General features: G+C 42.6%; 1 long non-coding RNA gene across 1 annotated transcript in view; it reads left to right on the top strand.

Annotated features, from left to right (window-relative positions):
* Positions 1-8,077: 8,077 nt before the first annotated feature.
* Positions 8,078-18,615, top strand: part of LOC135981097 (uncharacterized) — a 31,873-nt gene continuing 21,335 nt past the window's right edge. The window contains exon 1 of the long non-coding RNA XR_010598062.1: positions 8,078-8,170. This is a non-coding gene — a long non-coding RNA (uncharacterized LOC135981097). The remainder of the gene's footprint in view (positions 8,171-18,615) is intronic.

The raw sequence follows: 18,615 nt of genomic DNA on the forward strand, positions 1-18,615 counted from the left end.
GACATATGATTCCAAAAGATAAACATTAGCTGTTTTTTTTCAAGTAATTTGTTTGAATAAGGGTACAAGAGTATAATTTCTCCAGACATTCCTCATCTGTTCTTACATTTGGATGCACTATTTCTAGACTAAAGGGGAAAGTAACTCTTATTGACAAAACATGGAATCTTGTTTAGTCAGAACTGTACAAATTGATCAGGGAGCCATTGCAAAAGAATCTACTTATAACCTTTGTTGCCAGCATTAACCAAGCCTATTATCAGGCATGAATCCCAAAACGTTACATTTCTCAGTTGTTCTGAAGGAGGCTATCAAGTACTCAGAAAGAAGACATGTTTTCAGTAGCCTCTCCAGTTCCGATGGTGCACAGGACTTAGTTTATGAAACTGGTAACGGAGCATGGAGTCTTATCGTTGGGCTATAGATCTGAATGCAGTGCAGATTAATAGAGAGACACAGTTTCTACCATCTGATAAATGGACTATGTGAAATGATTTATTGGTGGCCTAAGTGTGCAGAACCTAGAAACCACCAGCAGTTGATCGAGAACTCTTGCTGGCAAGTCTCATCAGAAGCACCACAAACTGAAAAAGCAGGAAGATCTACTCTCCCCTGTATAGCTGAGATGAACGAGGGACAGAGAGGGGATATGGCTGGAGCACACTGTGCTTAGGGCTATTCTCCACTTCCCAGAGGGATCCATGAGAAGCAGAATGTAGGTTAGAGTAGAGTACCTCTAACTGACATCGAGGATCAGGTAGATTCTAGCTGCCCCAAAACTGGCTTAAAGCCATCATTAATCCCCACCCCAGGCCCATTCAGGCACCAAGCCTAAGAACTGAATAAGCTATAACTGAGTGCTATGGCCCAGATTTTGTAAAGGTGTTTAGCCACTGTGGTGTTCAGTGTCACGACACCTAACTCTCATTTTCAAAAGGAATTTGGGCACTTAGGAGTCTAAATCCCAAATTCCTTCTGAAAATGAGACTTAGGCTCCTAAATCAGTTAGGTCTTGTGACACTGAGTACAGCAGTGCCTAAACACCTTTAAAAATCTGGGCTTGTGCATTTAATAACTTTGTAATTGACCATACCAGGCTTTCTTACGGTAGTTTTTAATTTCTCAGGTATCATTGTGATGCTGATAGCTTGAAGTCGTAAAAGATCAGTCATTTTTGGCAAGAGGAGTTAATGGCTGAGCTCTCAGTATTACAGTCCAGCAAACTATTTTCAGTTTCCCAAATAGAGGCTTGATCCTGCAGCCCTTACTCTTATGAGTAAGCCTTATCTGTATGACAGTGGGTTGTAGGATCAAACTCTAGCACAATGTTTCTCAAACTGGGGTCACTGCTCGTGTAGGGAAAGCCCCTGGCGGGCCAGACTGGTTTGTTTACCTGCCCTGTCCCACTGGCCGAGATTCGCTGCTCCGGGCCAATGGGAGCTGCTGGAAGTGGCGCAGGCCGAGGGACGTACTGGCTGCTGCTTCCAGCAGCTCCCATTGGCCTGCAGCGGCGAACCGTGGCCAGTGGGAGCTGTGATCAGCCAGACCTGCGGACAGAGCAGGTAAACAAACCGGCCTGGCCCACCAGGGGCTTTCCCTACTGGCGACCCCAGTTTGAGAAACACTGCTCTAGCATCTCCAAGCCAGGGTTGGGTTTTTTTATACATATTTTTCAGTCTTATAGAATCAAAGATGGATAAAATAAATATGTTTGGTGGTCTAAGATTAGCATGAGTTTCTAAATCAGCTGTGGCTTTGATCCTCCAAGTTTCATAGTTGTTCGGGGCTCTTAATCTTTTGCTGGAAGTGCTTGGTACCTGGCAGTATCAGGCCATTTCAAAGCCACGATCAGCTAGCTGACTCCAAGATATTTTAACATGTTGGGAAGAGTCTAAGGAACCTTCCTGTTCAACTAAAACCATGAGGGAACAGAATATGAAACACAGTTTCCAGATTGCTGGAAATCCATTTTGTGCTCAAATGTTGGTTGAAACAAACCAGAAGCAAATCCGTTTTGACTTTTTTTACAGCCAAAAATCTATCTGCCTGATGGAAACTGTGCTTAGGTCCCAATTACTTCCAGGAATCAGAAAATAGACTTCACAGCTTTGTTGCTAGTTAGTAAAGCACACGCCATAAAATTTGTTGCATGTGAATGTTCTTCTTTAAAAACCAGAACCTTTCACTGGAAGTGGATGCCCAGCTCTCTGGCTCCTTTGAAAAATCCAGTCACGGTATTTAATACAATATTAGTAAGCAGTTAGTCAGTAACTGTTACCAGCTAATTACACTAATTTGAAGAGGCAGATGAGTAGAAAACCTCCCAACTGGCTAATTACAGTAAATGATGTGTTATGTATTTGTAAATGATGGAATAGGATAACCTCCTCAGGAAACTGAAAATGGACAAGAAATCAGTTTTAACTCAGACTTCTGAGGAAACATGTCAACATTAAAAGATCTTTTTATCTTTCATACAGTTCTGCTTCTGTTTATGGCAATTCATTCATTCCCAAAGTTCAAACCAGTCCCAGAACACTTAATGCATGGTCCTTCAGTTCCTTAGTGGTCCTGAGTTTGTCACACTGACCAGAAACAATTAAATATCACATTTATGCTCAAAGTTGGCTAGTGCAGCTTGAAACAATAATGCTCACATGAAACTGACTTCTATCTGGGGAAATGCTTTTCTCTCTAGAGGCAAATATAATAGATTATAACACCAAACATCTGAGGCTTGGCAAATGGGTCAGACCCAATCAGAAGATCCTGAAATGACCCTGCAAAGGTCACCAAGTCTCAGAAAGCACAGTTCTGTGTGTGTGTGTGAGAGAGAGAGAAACAGAAACAGAAACACACACCCTCTGAATATGCTTCAATGTTTTCACTCTAAATGCCTGCTCAGATTTCTGGTTGTTTTTTGGCACTTTCCCTTGGCATGAGACTATAGTCTGTCAGTGATCAAAGCAGTCATTGTTCTAGTGGAGTCAGTGATTTTAAATTACTCATCCCTTGCATATTTGTTTTGCTGATAGCCCACTAAAACCCAGGATGAGCTCTCCTGTGAATTTTCTGTATTTAGGTATTTCTTATGCTCTGCAGTAAGTATATTCTTGCAGAGAAGAGCTCTCCCCAATGATATCTTTTGAATAACAGATATGGCATTTTAGGGTACTGTAGGAATCTGCAGATTAATTTAGGTTTGATCATGACCGTGCAGTAGTCAATTACTGCGTCTCTTTTATCTTTTTTTGAATAATTAACATGATGATCAAGAAACTCTCTGATACTGATGAGGGGATACTATTGTGCTTTATAAATACATCGGGGTGGGGGTGGGGAACACCAGAGAGAGAGAACAATTTAAGCTAAAGGATAATGCTGGCACAAGACGAAATGGGGAAAACATGACCATAAATGAAGTTAACCAGGAAATTAGAAGGTTGCTAACCATCAGAGAAGTAAGGTTCTTGAGCAGTCTCCCAATACCAGTTGTGGGGCTAAACAACTTAATTAGTGTTAAAACAGAGCTTGATAAATTTCTGAGTGGGATTTTATGATGGGGTTGCCTATGGTGTGGGGTTGGGTCTCTTCCAGTTCATATTTTATGTTCCTAACATCTCATACTTCAGCCGATCACCAATAGGGGTCAGATTGGGATTGGATCCAAACTGCAGATATTAGCTTGCACATGGCACCCAACATCTGAACATCACCATAAATCAGCTGTATTTCAATTTGGGGTACCAGTTTGAGTCCATCTCTAGTTCTTTCTCACTCACCTACTTTCAACCAACTCTGGAAGTGTTAGTACCACTGTAGACAAAATTCTGGGCTCTTGCTTCTTTCTCCTTTATTCTAGCCATTATATAATCTTGCCTCTCTAAAAATGCAGTCATTGATCCAATTTCACTGTGTTAAAATTGAAGTATGCGGTGCTGAGTAAAGCCCGGTGTAACTAGGTTACTTGGAATGTGTGCTCCTCAAAATGCATACCCCAACTCTCACCTTTCCACTGCTTAAACAGGTTAAATCATCAGGTTGGTGTCAAGATCATTAACAACTAAGAATATTCCTCTACTCTCACAAGGTCAGCATTTTCCCCATTCCAGGGAATAAAACTCAAACTGTGGATTTGGGTGTGGGTGGAAGCACCAGATCTATCTGTGACTCTCTCTTGATGCCACATTGAGGAACAATAAACTAAGATGCAAAAGATTTCACAGCTCCAGAGGGGTCCAGCACCCCTGAGAAAACTGAGTATATTGTTAGTTTATTTAACAAAAAGATTTCCCCTAGGATATGAGGGAACAGAATTTCTTTTTGCAAGGAAATTGTTTGAAAGCATGTTCATCCATCCTGTGATTCTATAGAATATTTAAGGGTATGACAAACAGGGATGGGGAGATGGTGGGGTTAGCACGCCGGAAGTGGGAATATTGTGGGGGCTGATGTCGGTTTCTCACAATATCTCATGGAGGTGAGAGCAGAAGCTAGAAAAGGGGCTGGAGTAGCTGCCAAAGCATCCAGGATCAGGCTGGCTGCTAGGGGACAGGTAGGAACAGCTCCCCAGTCCTCTTCCTATCTTTTCACTTGGCCTGGTGACTAGCAGCATTGCTCAGGTTTGGCTGGGCCCCCACTCTGTCATGACAGGGGAGCAGCTGGGTCAGATATGAGTGGGAGGCATTGCAGTGAGGAGCACATGGCACTTAACAGTCGGGGGGAGAGAGGGGGAGAAAGTAGTATGCAGGGATATGGAAAACCTTCCTCCTGGGAGGAGACATGCATGGTCTGTGAGAGTGCACATCTGCAGTGAGAAGGTGTGATGGGTTCAGTCACAGAGATCCCCTTGGGACTGTCCCCTGATGTGCTGAAATTACCTGCCAGCGTGGGACTTCCAGAACCCTGTCTTGTTGAGCCAGACATGCTAGCCTGCTGTAACACAGACCCAGGGTTTGGTCCATACCCCCAAAGCTTCAGACTTAACTGAAAACAGCTCAGCAGGCTAACTGTCTCCAGCACCCAGACACTCAGCTCCCAATGGGATCCAAACCCCAAATAAACCCGTTTTAGTCCTTATAAAGCTTGTACAGGGTAAGTTCATAAATTGTCTGCCCTCTATAACACTGATAGATATGCACAGCTGTTTGCTCCCCCAGGTATTAATCACTTACTCTGGGTTTATTAATAAACAAAAGTGATTTTATTAAGTATAAAAAGTAAGGTTTAAGTGGTTTCAAGTAATCACAGACAGAACAAAGTAAGTCACCAAGCAAAATAAAGCAAAAACATGCAAGTCTAAGCCTAATACATTAAGAAACTGATTATAGGTAATATCTCACCCTCAGAGATGTTCCAATAAGCTTCTTTCACAGACTAGACTCCTTCCTAGTCTGGGCCAAATCCTTTCCCCTGCTACAGTCCTTGTTCATTCCATCTCAGGTGGTAAGCTGGGGTTTCCTTATGACTGGCAGCTTTCTTTGTCCTGCCTCCTTTTATAGCTTTGGCACAAATTGGGAATCTTTTGCCTGTGCTTGTACCCACCCCCGCCTCATCAATGGAAAAGTACAAGGATTAAGATGGATTCCAGTATCATATGACATGTCACTGTAAGACCCCTAGTCTCCATTCCTCCTGGATTGGCCCACATGTACACAGGAAGGTTTGCAAGTAAATAAACCATTTACAACCAGTTGTCCTAGTCAATGGGAGCCATTAAGATTCTAAACCACCATTAATGGCCCACACTTTGCATAATTACAATAAGACTTCCGAGTTATACTTCATATTTCTAGCTTCAGACACAAGAATGATACATGCATACAAATAGGAGGAATATATTCAATAGTTTATAACCTTTGTTATGATACCTTACATGGGACCTTTTGCATAAAGCACATTCCAGTTACATCATATTCACACTCAGAAGCATATTTCCATAAAACATACGGAGTGCAACAGCACAGGAGGCACCAATGATTATGGGTCAATTTAATGAGGAGGAGTGTTAAAGGCATATAAATCCTCTTTTGTTGTAGTAACAAATGTCGTCGTACAATAAACAGAGTTGGACGAGTGGTTTGGTGGATGCAGTTTTGAGGAGTACACAGTTCAGTGTGGGATGCACTGTATATAGAAAGAGATGGGTCTCGAGGACATACACACTAAGTATCTTGGTATAGTGCTTAGTACATTTAGGTTTTAGCATGCACCTCAGAACCCCCATCCCCATTCAGAGTGAACTTCCGCTACCTATGATTACAAAACACCATCCCTTCATTCTACAACCCACCAGATCGCAGTCTTGTTCTAGTCTACGAACCTATTTATGTAAATGTCTAATTGGGGCTTACAGACTGCAGCATATAAGTCTTTGTATAGCATGCCAGAGTGCTCCTGGAACCAACTCCCTGAAGCTACTTCTTTCTCATGGCAGGATAACATACCAGCTTTCCTACTTTATTTCTAATGAACTATTTCTTCCTGGCCTAAAATATATGTAATTTAGGCCTTGAGGGCTTGATCTGACTCACTGATGTCAAGGAGGGCCTCCGATTGACTTCAATGAGATCTGGATCAGACCCTGGTTCAGCAAGGTTTCTAGGAAAGTGTGTACCTTGAAACATTTGAATAGTCCCATTGATTTCAAGTAAAGCACTTACTTAATTTGCTCAAGTTTTGCTGAATCAGGGCTCTAACAAGATAAGTGTCAATGCTTTGCTATACTGGGGCCACTATGATTAAAGTAAATTTAATTTTGCTTATTTGTCAAATCAATTAATAAAACGGAATTTGCTACAGGCTTGACAAATTATTTTCTAGCAATATTTCATAGTGTTAATGTACCCCCGGTACTTAACAACTTGGTGAAACCCTGTATGTTCCAGAGAATAATTCTAAATTAATTTTCTATAACTAGGAACTCACCTGTACTATTGAGTTGTCAGGCGAGAGCCAAAGAGTCCCTTGAGTTCCTCTATGTCCTGTAATGTGATTATTTCACTTGGTGTTTGAATTCTATTGTGTTCAAAATTGATGGACCACATTCTGTCCCCTGCTGAATTCTTCTGGCTTTCCACCAGAACAAGTGAAAACAGAATTCAGCCCATACTGTTGTACAGTTGCTTTAGTCTTATTTCCTGTATCACTATACGTAAATGCCTTATACAGGGAAAAGGAATTCAAAAGGGTTGGATTGAGTGATCTCTCAAATCTCATTATTTTAAAGGTGCAGGCAAATATACATTTGTAAAAAACACTCATGATTCCTCCCAATTTGACTGATCAAAATCAAATCAAATCTGTTTTTTTCTACCAGCCTTTGCTCTCATTTTGCATGCACGTAAGTGAATTTGAAGTCAATGGAAATACATGTGTGTAACTGACAGCAGAATGGGGCCTCATCTCTTTTTCTGCAGCTCCTTCTCTCATAAAAATATTTTTTCTTTGACAAATTATTTAAATGTGTGCAGATTTGTTCTTGTCAAACACAGATCTGATCATCAGCATTTGTATTATGAAATAAACTGACTGATCCAGAGTCTAACATGAGAATTTAAACTGATGTCTATAAAACCTGGTTTGTTTTAACTCCAACACAGATATACAACTATTCATCTTTGTTTAGTGTATGCTCGAAGTTTTGGTATTGAAATGTTGTCATTTTCCCTTCCACATCTCATAATCTTCTTCCTGTACCTCCCTATTAAATATTAGTTCCAGCCCATGATACTCAACTTGCTGTTTCAATTTCCTTCATCTAACCTTGGAGGGGCTTCTCTTTCTCACCACAGCTCTGTCTTTAGAGCCAAATTCATACTTTGAATTCAGGGAGAAACTCTAACAAAACTCCTCTTGATTTCAATAGGGTCAGGATTTCACTCTCCATTTTCATTCAGGCAAATTCCCTTTGCTGGTAGATGGCACGTCGCCATGTATACTATATGTAACCTTTTACATCAGTGGCAGTCTGACCGAGTAACATCGAAGAGAGGAACTCAAGACTTGGCTCCGATATGCCTCAGGCTCTGCTTTTTGGTTAATTGATTGATGGTATGAGTCACAATCAACGTAAATGTTTCGCAAAATAATATATTTCCAAGTAGTGCTTGCTGTGCTGCTTCATAATTGCAGATCATTTAACTGGATTATTTTCTTGAGCACCGAGAATGTAAGTAAAATATTCTGTTTATATGAATTTCATAAAGCAAGGGTAAATCTCAGGCAATCTTCAACTACTGCTTGTGGAACTTGTACTTCCCGGTGAACCAAGAGCAATCCTTGTTACGTTAGTGGAACTGGCTTGAGCTGCTAAGTGAAGACACTAATAATTTCCAAGCCAGTATAGATCATCCGTAATTTTGGTTTCATGAGGATGATTCTTGGATTTCGTAGGTCTGAGGAAAGAAAGAAACACGAATGTGAACTAAGAACAATTTAAATTTAAATTAACTGCTGGCATCTCTAGCTTGCACATGTGTTTGGCAAACATGAAATACTTGTTACCTGAAACCTAGCAGCAGCACGGTGTCGCACATTTACCATTAAAATTCTTTCAAATTATTAAAAGCTGCTCTGAAGTTGTTGGAAAATCAGGCCAATTCCAATGGCAAAATGTAATCTTTAGACTGAATGTATACAGTACATGCATAACACCCATTAACAATAAAAGGAGTTACTGAATGGATACATATTGAGGAGAAAGTAGACCCCTCTGAATACAAGCATAGGAAGGTCTTTAGTTCTCAGCATCACTGGCAATTTGACTTTACCAAACCTTTTTTCCACCCACAGTAACAGCATATAGGCAATTTCTCAAAAAAGTTGGTACCCACAAAGGCACTCTCAACAAGCACTCTGTGCTTTCTCCTGCCAATATTTGTTTCTGCATTGATTATAAGACAGAAAGTGAGTGGGGTCAGCATTAATTTAATTCCCCTAATCTTATCAGGTTCTGAACACAGATAAATAAGCAACTCATTTTATTTCATTAAGGCAATTCTTTTAATTTAATTTCATATTCAGTTGGTCTGCTCATGCAGAATAAGTGTCCCCATCCACTATGTAGTGATTACACGAAATGTTAAAGGTCACTTAGAGGTAAACTTTGAGTTTTGTACTGGATTTTATCCACCCTGCCCTATTGGACTTTTGATGAACATTGTACAATTTAAGGTTTCTTTAGATCCAGATGGGTTATGTGAGTGCCTAGATTTGGTGCATTTCAGGGGCAATGTGACTCTGAGGAATTCTACTGCAGTGAAAAGCCATAAAACCCTGAAGTACCAGCAGCCACCCTCCAGATCATAAGCTACAAAAGAAGACATTAAAGCAGAGATTTCAAATTGTGGGGCACAAAGGGGTCATGGAGGAATGTCCGGCGAGGGGTCGAGAGACTATGCCACGTGGCTTGTACCAGCCCTGCATGCTGGGGCCCAGGCCAACTCCCACAGGGGACAGGGAAGGAATACCACCTCTACCCCCTCACTCACCTCACAGGCCACACAGCGTGTAGGTCAACGTCAACATCTGCTGTGGCCATGTCTATTTCTGCTCCCGGAAGCTTCTGTGGCCAGTGCTGGTTCCGCCCCCAGAGACTGTCGCATGCACTTTCCCCCACCCTGAAAACCTGAGGGGAGAGAAAGGTGGAGGGGCAGGTATTGGCCCTGCCCTATCAGCGTATAGCCTGGCTACAAGGTAGAAGCAGCCCACTGCTGAGGAAGCCTTGGCTGTGCCATTGGTAAGTATCTGTGTGTTTGAAACTTACAGGTGTAGGTAATATAATTAAAGTTGTGCTAAGGTCTCTGTTAAGTTTATGAGTAGGCTATCATATCAAGCATACTTTCCCATGTGTCTTGTTTTGTCTGGGTTGGGGGGGCACAACCAAAAATTGTAACTCAAAGGGGTGGCTCAGGTCAAAGTTCAAAAACTGCTGCATTAAAGATTCAGTGACACTTTTCACAAGAGCAGGGAGGCTGATTCTGCTAGTGACTGGCCTAAAACTTTAGGCAGAGTGCTGTAACCCTTCTGAGTTGCTCCTTAGCCGCACACGTTATCATGAAGGGTGCTATAAAAATTGCCTTTTTGTCTTTTGCTCTGGCTGCTGAGCTGTTCAAAGAATCCATATTGTGGCTTCAGCTGCCTCGGTCCTTCTCATTCTAGTAGGGTGTGCCAAGTGCTCCCAATGGATTCTTAAAACCACCGCCACCACTACCAAACCTTTATACCTTTAAGAGTTGTGAATGGCGCATACAATTAGAATTCCAGTACACTTATTGTAGTCTTTGTTCTCTCTGTCTTCTGCACAGGGTGGCACTTCACTAACACAACTGTTGTGGGTTAATCATAATGTCCTGACCTAGTTCCAACTAAGTAAAAGATTCCATCTATGTTTAAAATTCCCATCTATACTTTTGTGTAGATATTTCTCCCCTCTTAAGTCATATTGCTGTGTGCTAGTACATAGTAGTCATAGCCCATTGCAGATGTAAGTAGTGATTACTATATATGTAATCCTTTATAAAGTGCTGTGGGATCCTGGTGTTTTGAATGCAATTATAAAGGTATCTCTATAATTACATGGGGAGCAACAAATATTACTGAAAGTTGCCATGCGGTGTTTCAGTTCTATGCCAGGTTAAATTATTTTACCAGATACTACTGGTGATCAAAGTGAAATCTTCATGGTCTGAGGGATAGGATTAGCACCAAGTTAACAAAAACCATCTCTTAGGCATGTTAAACCAAGACAGCTGATACAGCTGCAGGATATGAAATAGACAGACAGATGTCATGGATCTCTGTTGTAAGAGAAATTTAATACTTTATTTTTTGTGGTCCTCTAACAGTTGCCACCTCCCTACCTCCACCCCCACTCCTGCCCCCACCCCATTCTCTGGCTCCTATGCTGTGCTTTGCAGACATTGCTAACTGTAAAGAAGCAGACCCTCATCTGGTGTTAATTGTCATAGCTCTATTGACTTCAATAGTCCTATGACGATTAGCACCAGATGAGGGTCTCTCCCTCTCCCCCAAACAGAGAGAGGACTAACTGTTGTGATACTACCAGGCATAGACATCTCTTGCTCTGGGTATGTATAATTCTATGGTAATATTGTGCTTGAGTCAATGATCTTTGGTAAGTTTTTTTATGTACCTCCCCTTGTCTAGACAGCACGAAATGGAAGGGCTATTTAAACCCGTGTGCTTAAGTCAAACTCTAGCTATGGAGGGCAGGGGGATATTTTTCTGAGGATAGGTTATCCAATAACTACTTACAGCAGGATCTCTTTAATCTCTTCAGAAGCCCTCGGTACTAGGCACTGTTGGTGATAGGGTATTGGACTAGCTGTACCACTGGTCTGATCCAGTGTGGCGATTCCGATGTTCCTAGATATATTTGGAAAGATTATCTTGAAAATCAGCCTGTATGTCTAACCAGGTTCTTATAATATACCTGTTATGGCAGACATCGCCAGCTGGAACTGTTATATATAATCATTAAAGATCTTTTTCACAGTGTGTAAGCAAATCTTCAGTCTTGGGAAGACATGCCGTGTTGTTGCACAAGGTTCTAAGTGGAAGCAGTGGTCTTTTGAGTAGCTGCTGTGTGAGCAGCAGGAGAGGTTGCTCTCAGCTTTGAGTTTTATTTAGTCAATTCTTGAGACAGTTTCTCTCTGAGAAGTGGGTATTGGTGCTGGCTTTAGATTCCCAAAAGAAGGGATTTCCTGAATGCTGTTTGACCATCTCTGTACCACAACTGGTATTTTATTTACTCATACTCAAGTTATGCCTGAATATACTCAGACTCCATGGAAATCTAACCTGCAAGACCTGAGATATCTGCCACTATTCTGCAGAGGGATGATGCTGGTGTCCAAATAGGACATTGGTGTCAGAAGAAGGGACAGTAGAATCAATCACTCTTTACCTGAGCATCTAAGCAGCCCTTAAATTTATTTATGCAAACTAGCTAGTTATAAAGGAAAGTGTCTTTGATAAGAAAATAGACCTAATTCACAGGCAATATGTAGTGATAAGTTTCACGTTGAGTGGATATAATGAAGTTAATAGTCTGTTGCGCAACAGACTAAGACTGTTAATTTCTTTGGCAAGAAGCCAGAAGAAAGTGCAAGTTAAGGTAATTGTATTTTCTTACATCCTCCTTTTAGTTGCTTTTCCTGCTACACCCAGTAGCTGGGAGAGAGAAATGCATGAGATACACCAGTCTAACTAATTTTAAACTTAGTGGGATAAGGGTAGGAGAAGAAATTGCATATCAGAAATTGGAATTGAGACTAGTTTGATGTATGCTGAGAGGTTAGAAGAAAGTGTAAATTACACAAACTTGGAGTCCTTGAGGCCTTGGCTACACTTACCCGCTAGTTCGGCGGCTGGCAATCGAACTTCTGGGTTCGACTTATCGCGTCTAGTCTGGACGCGATAAGTCGAACCCGGAAGTGCTCGCCGTCGACTGCGGTACTCCAGCTCGGCGAGAGGAGTACCGCGGAGTCGACGGGGGAGCCTGCCTGCCGAGTGTGGACCAAGGTAAGTTCGAACTAAGGTACTTCGACTTCAGCTACGTTATTCACGTAGCTGAAGTTGCGTACCTTAGTTCGAATTAGGGGGGTAGTGTAGACCAAGCCTTAGACTCACCTAAGAACTTGGCTCAGTCTTCAGAGTGCAAGAACTAAACAAAAAAATCATGAGCTACAAACAGTGCTTCCTTTTAATGCAATTACAGTCTCTCAGGCTATGTGGAAATTGTTAGTTTTTAAAGATCAGCTTGCATTTAATTATGCCAATAAACTCTGCAGGCCTATCTAGTTATTAGAGAAAACATTGTTGCCATTGTTTCTAATATAATGTTTTTAATTTACTTAAAGGACAGACAAAAAAGAGTTAAAGCTATTGTTCTCCAAGCAGGGCTGAGATTGGTATGAAAAATAAGTGCTAAATCTGCCAGTGGCTGAGAATGGATTTTCACTAGCCTGACATACAGGTTTTTCTTTCTTTTTTTTTTTTTTTTTTTGCCAAGCTACAAAAACAAAAATTAGCAACATAAATAACTCATACTAACAGTATGGGGCACATTCCCATGTGCATGTTATGGCCATTGGGCCGTTTAAAGCTCAGGGCTGTAGTTGCAGGTCACACAACTAAGAGTAAACATGCAACATACTGGAAGCCAGATATGAGGCTTCCTGCCTCTGGGGTAGGAGTTGTAGATAAGAGAGACCCAGGGTCAAGGAAGCCCTAGTGTGGGCCTCTCCATATTAGCCAGGGAGGGCTATCAAAGAGGAAGGGTGTGTTCCCTCCCTTCCCAGCAGGTGGAATCCGGGGAAGCCTCAGGAGATTAGTACCAGGATTTTGAGTTCATTTGCTTTTTGTTTTGGCATTCCTGTTTGAAAGTAAAGACAGCTCTGAGGAAAGGGTCTTGGACTGAATGGCTGTTGGGAGCTTTATTCTAACTTCCCCAGCTGGTGAGCTGGAACACTGGCTTTCAAGTTCTGACTTTCCTTGTCTTTTTGAGTCACTCTGACTTCCCTTTTATATTATCCTAAGACAGGGATCGGCAATCTTTGGCACGTAGCCTGCCAGGGCCGGTTTGTTTACCCGCTATGTCCGCAGGTTCGACCGATCGCAGCTCCCACTGGCTGCGGTTTGCCGCTCCAGGCCAATGGGGGGCAGAGGGAAGCAGTGGCCAGCCCATCCCTCGGCCCGCGCTGCTTCCCGCAGCCCCCATTGGCCTGGAGCGGCGAACTGCAGCCAGTGGAAGCCACGATCTGCCGAACCTGTGGACATGGCAGGTAAACAAACCGGCCCAGCCCGGCCCGCCAGGGTGCTTACCTTGGCGGACTGCCAATCTCTGTCCTAAGATTTCCTTTTCCCTCTCTCCCTTGCATTATCTGTTTTTCCTCTCTCTCTCTTGCTCTCTCCTTTTCTCTCATTGAAAAATAGCATATTCTTTCCCCTCATTCTGTCTCTTGTTTTGTTTCCACCATACTCCATCCTCTCTGATAATCTTTTCTCCATTTTTTTTAATCCATTAGCTGTATTCATCCCTTTAAGCCTCTCCTTCTCTTCCACCTTCCCTTCTTTCATGGCTCCTCCAGCCTGCACTTTTGAAATAGGCCTCTAAACCCTGGAGTCCTTCAGGTTGCCTACCTTACCATGTAATCCCTACTTGCTGTTTATGATCCATAGGGTTGGGGATAGGGATGGGGAGAGAGGTTATTTGAATTGCCTCAGAATGTCCTTGAGCTTTCTCTGCCTTCAAGAACAACCACAGCATATTCAATTGTGCTTCTAAGGCCTGATCCAGAGCTCTCTAAAGTCAGTGAGAGCCTTTCCATTGATTTCAATGTGCTTGGATCAGACCCTTAAATCTGATTGGTTGCAAAGAATGTAACTTTTTCAATTTGATCTAAAATATTAAAAATCTGTTACTTCATAACAATCTTAAAATTTTGCTGTTTGAATAATATATTGTTCCCATATATCCTCCAACCAGACTGCATTGTGCAGTAATTAATGCACACTGCCCAACAGCTTGCAAATGGTCTTACTGAGGATGGAGTCTGTAGTTGAGTGTTTTGTTAAAGCTTCAGAAAAGATAATGTTACTGAAGGGAACCTCTTCAAAGTTGAGTCTTTTGGAAGCTTATTCTGTTTGACACTGGTAAAAGGCGAAAGCCCCTACTTAAAATAAAATGACAGCTATTTATATAAGCAGATCCTAGTAACTTTAATTATTGCTTTTGGCAGGATAGTAAAAGCTTAATCTTTCCTAAATCCTACAGTAACGTCTGCTGTCTAAAAGATTCAGTTACCCTGGGAAAAAAATCATCCACTACCTATGCACTGGGGCGATGTTGTCCAAAATAGTTTCACTTGGATGAAATGGCAAGATTGTCTCATTTACTAACTCAGCTGCATCCCAAGGAATACGAGATATGTACAAATCTAATTTCTACAGCATAGTGGTTTCTTATTAAAGAGAATTTAGGTCTTTCTAACATCAAGGATTGTGTTTATATATCCAGGTGTACGTCCATTGTTTCAGCATCACTTGCTCAGCCAACCACTTTAGAAGCCAACTATACAAGAAGAAAAATAATATATATTTATAATAAGGGCAAAACTATACGAGTGATCTGATTGGCTAACAGTGAAGGATCCCAGCATATATGTCAAGAGGATTTCAGTTCAACTGTATTGCCATGCTATCAGTATCACCTTGAAGAGGTGACGCAGCATAATAATAAGCCACAACAGGCTATGCATTAGTGGACTGTTAGTTTACATTGTGATTGCATCCTGAGGTGTGAAGCTGCTAGCTTAGGTCTGCTCCAACTCCTATTGAAGTCTATAGGAGTCATTGACTCTAAGTTTGTTAGTTTATTACCTTGGAGTTGGGAAGTGTGTTAAAAACACACAAACTTCTGTCGGAATGTCTGCTGGCACTTTGGGGGGAAAAGATGGTTTAAAACTGTCATTTTACCCTTTCATCTCCTCCTCCTTCACCTTCAATGCCTTTCTTAACCCTCTGCCCAAACAAGGTACCTTAATATATGTTCCCTTTCATTCACCCTCCCACTCTCCACCACTAATTAAACATAGTAAATGCATGGATAATTTGGGTGTTTCAGTGAGGTGGTCTGAAATACAACAAATTGAAAATGTTTGGGCTTGTTTCAATTAAAAATGTTTGAGGGTTTTTTGGGGGGGAGGTTTTGGTCTTATTGGTCTGATCCTCAAAAAACAAATTGAAATGAAAATGCAATTCACACCAAAATTAAATGAACACGTCTGATTAATTTTGAACTTCAATCAAAATGGCTTTTTGTTTTATTTTGAAATTTCACATTAAAATAAAAATGTTATCAAACCCACAATTTTTTCCAGCAGAAACTTTCACTGTTGACAAAGCCCAGTTTTTTTAAGTGGGAAATTTTAAGTCAAAAATTATGATTACATGGCTTGTGCATGGCTACACTTTGTTCCTTCTGTTGCAGTGTGCATGCTCACCAGGAACATTTGTAATGATTGTACAATCAGTGTGGGGAATTGTGGGATGGCTTCTGAAAACCAGTAATAGGTTGATACAGTGTCAGTGTAGATCAGGGGGTCTCAAACTCAATTAACCTTAGGGCCAGTGCCAGTCCTCAAATCCTCCCAGCGGGCCAATAATGTCACTGAAGATGGTGTTCAGAAAAGAAAATGTTTATATTGTATTTTTTTATTTCAAATTTCAAATTTCTTAGAAATAATAAAACTATCATACAACTTTATACAATTCTTCGCCTGTCAAAGAGTTTTTAGTGTTTGCCAGACACCTGGCAAAGTTTCAGTTCTGTCAGTTTGTTGATGTTTGGCCTCCGTGACTGAGCAGTTGAAACCTTCAGGATTGCAGCAAGGTGTGCATTAGATAGTTGTCTTTGATATTTTGACTTGTTTTTATTCATTGTGGAGAAAAGTGACGCTGCCTCCATGGCTGACTATGCCCAGCAACTAATAATGCTGCCTCCATGGCTGACTCTGCCCGGCAACTAGTGATGGTATCTCTGCCTGCAGCAGACATGGCCAGCAGCGTATCTGCATGCATCTCACCTCCGTAGGCCACAGTGGGGAGGTTCTCAGGCCGCAGATGACCCACAGTCCGGGACTTTGAGACCCTGGTGTAGACACTGCGTTGCTTATGTCGACTAACTCCATTGACCTTGACTCTATGTCACTCGTGGAGATGGAGTTATTAAGTCAGCATCATAGAGCAGTTACGTAGATGGCAGTGAAATTAAGTGTAGACACTTCTGTGACCAGTGCCTAGAATGGACCACACTGAGAGTGCCACACTCAGGGCAGACTGCAAGAAACAGGGCAGACAAACTGGTGATTTATTCTATAATTAGATTCACCAGTAACAAAAGAGCTTATGTAGCATCATATTGGTTAACAAGAAGCTAAAATACAGTCCCCTTTAGGCATTCCAGCCCCTGGTTCCAATCTGATCTTATATGATGAGAGGTTACTGAAAACCTAATTCACCATATATGAGCTTCTACCAATCCCAAACGATCAGACACTTACCACGAGGGTCACATGAGGACTAGTACATTGGCCCGAGGGCCTCATTTACTGACACCTCCCCCCCGCCACCCTCGGCCCAGCCCACACTCCACCCCTTCCATGAGGCTCCGCCCCTGCCTCGCCTCTTCCCACTCCTTCCCTGCCCCCATTCCAACCCCTTCCCTGAAATTCCCACCCCAACTCTGCCCCCTCCCTGCCCCCGGAGGGGGCAGGAGGGGTGTGGGGTGTGGCGGGGGCTCAGGGCAGGGAGTTGGGGTGTGGGGTGCAGGAGGGGTGAGGGGTGCGGCAGGGGGTCAGGGTGCAGCAGGGGGCTCAGGGCAGGGGGTTGGGGGCAGGAGAGGTGCAGGGTGCAGCAGGGGGTCGGAGTGCAGGAGGGGTGCAGCATGGGGTTCAGCTGCAGGAGGAGTTCGGGGGGTGGGCTCCAACCCGATGTCCCCCTGCGCCGCTCCGGGAAGCCGAGGGAACCTGGGGAAGGAGGGGCGCAGGGGTGTGTGTGGCTGTTGCTTCAGGCACCGGCCCCAGCAGCTCCCATTGGCTGGTAATGGGGAACCGCCGCCAATGGGAGCTGCTGGGGGCAGTGCCTGAAGCAACAGCCACACACACCCCTCATTCCCCAGGTTCTGTCGGCTTCCCGGAGCGGCGCGGGGGCAGTGCAGGCAGGCAGGGAACCTGCCCTGCCCCTGGTGCGCGTCGGGCCGGAGCCGCTCTAGGTAAACGCTGGGGGAGGGCGGGGGGCCGCAGAAAATAACCCCGCGGGGCGCATGCAGCCCCTGGGCCGCGTGTTTGAGACCCCTGCTTAAGTGGATAGGCCTTTACTGAACCAATGCGAAAGAGCCACTGTGCCTTTGAAGGTGTCATCTTTCTGAAAAGGCATAAAACCAATGCCCTGATGACTTGTGGTGATCAGACGCCAGGATATGTTTTCCCATAAACAAATAGCAATCATACCCATTACTTTTGAGAACTGAAAATAAGGGGAAAAAGTAAGGTCTCTATGAAAGAGAACATAATGCATGTCTCTTCAGAAGTGGTAACACACAATGAACACACAACGGTAGCTGCCTACAACTGGAAGCAGGCTTCTAGAAGTTAAAGTGCAGTATACAAAAAACAAAATCAGAAGTTCAGTTGTATATACACCACACATGATGGATTTGATAAGAGTAGGGATGTCAAACCCACTGTCCTGGCAAAATTCCATCATGGATTAAAACAGAATTAAAAAAGTGTGTGTGGCTACTGTTCTACCTCAGAGGTGGTTCTATTTTGGTGGTGGGCATAGTGGTCCCTAAATATATCCTTATATATTTCACAGGGACACAGATTTAATGGGGGACCTCTGATGTAGATGCTATTGAAGCTTTAAAACTTATTCCATATGCTCACCTGAGGTACTTCTGAAAAAACAGACTCTAAATACAATTTTAGAAGCCAGATTGGTGTCAGTCGTCAATAGATTCTTTGACTAAATAAAGAGATAAATGGAAAATGAAAATTGTAGAAATAAAAAAAATAAGCTGGATTGAGT

This window comes from Chrysemys picta, chromosome 2 (genome assembly GCF_011386835.1).
Source record: "Chrysemys picta bellii isolate R12L10 chromosome 2, ASM1138683v2, whole genome shotgun sequence".
In the NCBI taxonomy this organism is placed as follows: domain Eukaryota; kingdom Metazoa; phylum Chordata; order Testudines; family Emydidae; genus Chrysemys; species Chrysemys picta.